Source organism: Arachis stenosperma, chromosome 6, assembly GCF_014773155.1.
Source record: "Arachis stenosperma cultivar V10309 chromosome 6, arast.V10309.gnm1.PFL2, whole genome shotgun sequence".
Lineage (NCBI taxonomy): Eukaryota > Viridiplantae > Streptophyta > Magnoliopsida > Fabales > Fabaceae > Arachis > Arachis stenosperma.
Window position 1 is genome coordinate 52,053,072 of NC_080382.1, and position 6,522 is coordinate 52,059,593.

General features: G+C 38.1%; 1 non-coding gene across 1 annotated transcript; it reads right to left on the reverse strand.

The window, feature by feature from the left end:
* Nucleotides 1-2,476: 2,476 nt before the first annotated feature.
* Nucleotides 2,477-2,582, reverse strand: LOC130937089 (small nucleolar RNA R71). The gene has a single exon (XR_009068323.1). It is a non-coding gene; the product is annotated as a small nucleolar RNA R71 (small nucleolar RNA).
* Between the last annotated feature and the right edge of the window lie 3,940 nt (nucleotides 2,583-6,522).

Below are 6,522 nucleotides of genomic sequence, written 5' to 3' on the forward strand. Positions count from 1 at the left end.
ATGATTGGGGAACCCGCGGATCCATTTGCAACTCCTTTGGAAATATTGCTGGAATGGTATTTCTTTCCTGTATTTCAAATACTTCGTACAGTGCCCAATAAGTTATTGGGCGTTCTTTTAATGGTTTCGGTACCCGCGGGATTATTAACAGTACCCTTTTTGGAGAATGTTAATAAATTCCAAAACCCATTTCGTCGTCCAGTATCAACAACCATCTTTTTGATTGGTACTGCAGTAGCCCTTTGGTCGGGTGTTGGAGCAACATTACCTATTGGATGAATCGCTATTGGTTTGACACCGATAATGGAAGCCATTTCAGTATAGTAAGGATACATCTGTACCCACGATTGAGAGGTCGTTAATCTATAATCTATATTTCTTTCTTCAATTTAGCGTAACATATCCGGTATGCGGATACAAATGGATACACGCATAGATGCGCACACGCATTGTGTTAACTGTATTCTGAGGCCTTGATACTAATTCAATTATATATCCTTTAGATACAAAAAGGAATCGAAAAAATCGTCTTATCGTCTTATATCTACTTTTATCTATATAATTATATATATAATTAGTATTTTATTTTTTAAATCGACCATTTTTTTTTACAGAAATATAGTATGATTTGACATCAGAATCGCAAAATGTTAAGGAAATTTAGATTATTGTATATACAAAATACCTAATTTTAAATTAGTATCATTACTATTACAGATCAAACAAGATATCTATAAAATATAGAAGGAGGAGAAGAAATCTTTTGATAACACGGATTCCTATGTTTCAATGATATCCCACGATCAAGACAATTGGCTGAATCTCTTGAAACCATTTCATAGAAGTTCATTGATATCCTCTTTTTTTAAAGCAAATCGACTTCGATTCTTGAATAATTAATATCACTTCTGTTTCTATTGTAACAAAAGATTCCCTTTTTTTGTGGAAAGGGCTTGTATCAATAATTATTATTTTACGTATGGACAATTCCTCAATATCTTGTTCATTCGGAACAAAATATTTTCTTTGTGCGGCGGTAAAAAAAACATGCTTTCTTGGAGAGAGATACTATTCCACCAATCGAGTCACAGGTATGTAACATATTGATATCTAACCATTTTCCGCAAAGTGGTGACGAAGGGTATAACTTGTACAAATCTTTCTATTTTCCAATTCGATTCGATCCATTCGTTCGTCGGGCTATTTACTCGATCGCAGATATTTCGGGAACACCTCTAACAGAGGGACAAATAGTCAATTTTGAAAGAACTTATTGTAAACCTCTTTCAGATATGAATCTACCTGATTCAGAAGGGAAGAACTTGCATCAGTATCTCAATTTGAATTCAAACGTGGGTTTGATTCACACTCCATGTTCTGAGAAATATTTACCATCCGAAAAGAGAAAAAAACGGAGTCCTTGTCTAAAAAAATGCCTTGAGAAAGGGCAGATGTATAGAACCTTTCAACGAGATAGTACTCTTTTAACTCTCTCCAAATGGAATCTATTCCAAACATATATACCATGGTTCCTTACTTCGACAGGGTACAAATATCTAAATTTAATATTTTTAGATACTTTTTCAGACCTACTGCCGATACTAAGTAGCAGCCAAAAATTTGTATCCATTTTTCATGATATTATGCATGGATCAGTTATATCATGGCGAATTCTTCAATCCCGCTCTTTATCTTATGAATTTAGGTGGAACGGAAGTATGACCCTCTTTCTATTTGAGTTCTTGTAAAACTTGGAAAAGCTCTTTACTTGAACAATAGCTTGAAAACATATTCTCCTAAATTTTAATTATCTGGATTTAACGGGATACGTGACATATAATCCTTGTATTTTTGGGTAATTAGAGTTTTTGTGGCATATAAACTGGAACTTGATCATGCAGCTTCTAATTGGAATTAATTGACCAAGGAATTGGCAGTTAATGAATTTTAGAGGAGACTAGAAAGGTCTAAGGAATTAGGGTCTAGTCACATATAGTTTGCCATAAATTAAATCCTACATGATTAAAATAGTTAGTAAGAAAAGTTAATCTGGAAGAATAGATAACTCTGAAACCTTAACTGTTTTCTCCATATTTTCTTCCAAATTTATTTACTTGCCTTCCTTCAGTATTCTTTATATTGCTTAATGTCTTTTATATTGCCCAAACATTACTTTCTGTTTGTCTGACTAAGTCTATCACTCAATTATTGTTGCTTGATCCATTAATCCTCGTGGGATCGACCCTCACTCACCTGAGGTATTACTTGGTACGACCCGGTGCACTTTCCAGTTAGTTTGTGGTTATAAATCACCACACCAAGAATCTTGAGGTGTACAAACTCATGCTCTTCCCATTTGCCTTGAAGGACAGAGTAAAGCTATGGCTAAATTCTCAACCCAAGGAGAGTTTAGATGCTTGGGAGAAGGTTGTCACTAGGTTTCTTACTAAATTTTTTCCACCAAAGAAGCTGACTAAGCATAGGGTGGAGGTTCAGACCTTCAAGCAGAAGGATGGTGAGACCCTTTATGAAGCTTGGGAGCGATACAAGCTACTAACTAGATAATGCCCTCTAGACATGTTCTCTAAATGGACTAAGTTGGATGTCTTTTATGAAGGCTTGGGTGAAATGTCCAATATGTGCTTAGATAATTCTGCAGGTGGTTCATTGCACATGAAGAAGACACCAGAGGAGACTACTGAGCTTATTGAGTTGGTTGCTAGTAACCAATATCTGTACTCATCTAACAAGAGTCTTGTAGACTCTGAGACTCCTCAGAGGAAAGGTGTTTTGGAAGTAGAGGCTTTGGATGCTATTCTTGCTCAGAACAAAATTTTATCTTTGCAGATGAATTTGATTTCTCAATAATTGAGTGGGATGCAGGTCTCAACTGTTAAAACTCAGAAAGCACCTCAAGAGGCTCCTTATGACATGACAGGTAATCTTATGCAAAATGAGAAGTATGATTATGCTCAATCTTCTTTTGAACAGGTCAACTATATGGGGAATGCTCCTAAAAACCCCAATAATGATCCATATGCCAAGACCTATCATCAGGGGTGGAGAAATCACCCAAATTTAGGGTGGAAAAAGCAACCTCAGAGGCCACAGAATTTTAATAATAATTCTCAGGGCAGTTTCCATCATAATAATTTCAATAACCGCCAGTTTCAGTCTCATCAACAACAACCATCTCAACAGGAAAATTCTCAGCCCCAGAAGAACACTGATATGGAAGCAGTACTGAATCATTTTATGCAGGAAACTAGAGCTTCCCTCAGAAACTTGGAGGTGCAAGTAGGCCAGTTGAGCAAGCAAATACCTGAGAGGCCTCCAAGTACATTTTCTTGTGATATAGTGGTGAATCCAAGAGAGTAGTGCAAGGCTATCACACTGATAAGTGGATAAGTGGCAAATACAGAAGTACAAGTCAATGAGGAGCTAGTTGAAAAAGAAGCTTCAAAAGAGAAGAAGGAAGGAGTGGAGCACGCCCCCCAAAGCGTACAGATAACCCATTCCCAGACTCTCTTGACACTTAACCTACATTTCCTAAGGCTCCTGAGTACAAGCCTAAGATGCCATATCCTCAGAGGCTTCAAAAGGAGACCAAGGACAAGTAGTTTTCAAAGTTCTTGGAAGTTTTCAAAAAGTTACGAGTGCACAAAATTGTGATACACAATGGCGCCAATAACTTGGTACGCACAATTGTAATCTCAACTCTTTTTCACAACTTCGCACAACTAACCAGCAAGTGCACTGGGTCGTCCAAGTAATAAACCTTCCGTGAGTAAGGGTCGATCCCACGGAGATTGTTGGCTTGAAGCAAGCTATGGTCATCTTGTAAATCTCAGTCAGGCAGATTTAAATGGTTATGGAGTTTTAATAATTTAAAAGATAAATAAACATAAAATAAAGATAGAGATACTTATGTAATTCATTGGTGGGAATTTCAGATAAGCGTATGGAGATGCGTTATTCCTTCTGAATCTTTGCTTTCCTACTGCCTTCATCCAATCTTTCATACTCCTTTCTATGGCAAGTTGTATGTTGGGTGTCACTGTTGTCAATGGCTACTTTCCATCCTCTCAGTGAAAATGGTCCTCTATGGTTTCTGTATGGCTAATCAACTGTCAGATTTTTCGTCTCGGATGAAAAATACCATGCACAAATATCGTATCGCTAATCAGCTATTGGTTCTCGATCGTGTAGGAATAGGATTTACTATCCTTTTGCGTCTGTCACCACGCCCTACAGTCACGAGTTTGAAGCTCGTCACAGTTATCCCATCCCAGATCCTACTCGAAATACCACAGACAAGGTTTAGACTTTTCGGATCTTAGGAATGCTGCCAATAGATTCTAGCCTATACCACGAAGACTCTAATCCCGGATTCAGATGCCCCATTGTTAGAGGGAAGTCGATGTGAATCGTTGATTAAAAACCCAAGAGATATACATTCAAGCTTATTTTCATGTAGAACGGAAGTGGTTGTCAATCACGCGTTCATAAGTGAGAATGGTGATGAGTGTCACATAATCATCACCTTCATCATGTTCTTGTGTGCGAATGGATATCTTAGAACAAGAATAAGCACGAACTGAATAGAAAACAGTAGCACTTTGCATTAATACTCGAGGAACAGCAGAGCTCCACACCTTAATCTATGGTGTGTAGAAACTCCACCATTGAAAATACATAAGTGAAAATAAGATAGGCATGGTCGTGAGGCCAGCCCCCCAATGTCTAAGGACTAACAATGATCAAAGATGTTCCAAAAGCTCGTCCAAAGATGCTCCCTAATACAATAGTAAAAAGTTCTATTTATACTAAACTAGTTACTAGGGTTACAGAAATAAGTAAATGATGCAGAAATCCACTTCCGGGCCCACTTGGTGTGTGCTTGGGCTGAGCATTGAAGCTTTCACGTGTAGAGGTCTTCCTTGGAGTTAAACGCCAGTTTGTAACTTATTTCTGGCATTTGACTCTAGCTTGTAACTTGTTTCTGGCGTTTAATGCCAGAATAGGGCAGAAAGCTGGCATTGAACGCCAGTTGCGTCGTCTAAACTCAAGCAAAGTATGAAATATTATATATTTCTGGAAAGCCCTGGATGTCTACTTTCCAACGCAATCAAAAGCGTGCCATTTGGACTTTTGTAGCTCTAAAAATTCCATTTCGAGTGTAGGGAGGTCAGAATCCAACAGCATCTGCAGTCCTTCTTCGACCTCTGAATCAGATTTTTGCTCAGGTCCCTCAATTTCAGCCAGAAAATACCTAAAATCACAGAAAAACACACAAACTCATAGTAAATTTCAGAAATGTGAATTTTGCTTAGAAACTAATAAAAATATACTTAAAAGTAGCTAGATCCTACTAAAAACTATCTAAAAATAATGCCAAAAATTCGTATAAATTATCCGCTCATCAGTTATAAATCAATATTCCTTTTGCTAAGGTTTTGGAGCAAAGGCCTCTCTATGTTAAATTCATGAAGGGGTTGTTGTAAAAGAAGAAGCCTTTAAAAGGAGATGAGACAGTGGTCTTGACTAAGGAATGTAGTGCCATAATTCAGAATAACTTGCCAAGGAAGATGCCGGATCCATGGGGCTTTCAAATTCCATGCACCATTAGGAGCACAACCTTTGAGAAAAGCGTTATGTGATCTGGGAGCAAGCATCAATTTAATGCCCTTGTCTGTGATGAAGAAGTTACAAATCCAAGAGGCACAACCCACAAGGATAGCATTATAGATGGCAGACAAATCTATAAAGCCTGCATATGGACTAGTGGAGAATATCTTGGTCAAAGTGGGTAAGTTCTTCCTCCTAGCAGATTTTGTGATTCTTGACACAAGGAAGGATGAGAATGCCTCTATAATTCTAGGAAGACCATTCCTAGCCACTGGGAGAGCTCTAATTGATGTAGAAGTGGGTGAATTAGTGCTTAGAGTGCATAATGAGCAACTGGTCTTTCATGTCTTCAAAGATATATATTCAGTAGGTGAAGAAGAGAGGTGCATGCAGACTGACCTTATTAATCCAAACCTTCAAGAACCCCCTGATGATGCACAGCAGAATCTGCAGCTCAAACCTCCTTTGGTGAAAATCAATAAAATTCCTCCTGACATCAAACCTAAGTTTGGTGTTGGGAATGCATCATCCACCAAGGAGGAGGTTCCCAAAAAGAAGAAAGTACCCAGGGGGATGGAGAAACAAAAAGATTCCCACTGAAGACTTCTCCCCAGGAATGAAGGTGGTATTCACTGCATGCCCAATCCTGCCTCAAACAGTGATCAGGATCTTGTCTCTTGAGCATACAGAGTTGATCAATGGAAGCACAGGAAAGAAGTTCACAGTGAAGGGTGAAGAGCTTAGCCCCTACGATCCTCTTCCCTAGAGGAGCTGACCGTCAAGCTAATGACTGTAAAGAAGTACTTGTCGGGAGGCAACCCGATGTTTTCGTATCCTTTAGTTGATTTTTGTTGGTTTAATTTTGTTATTTATTTAGTTTTAGTTGAGTTTCTA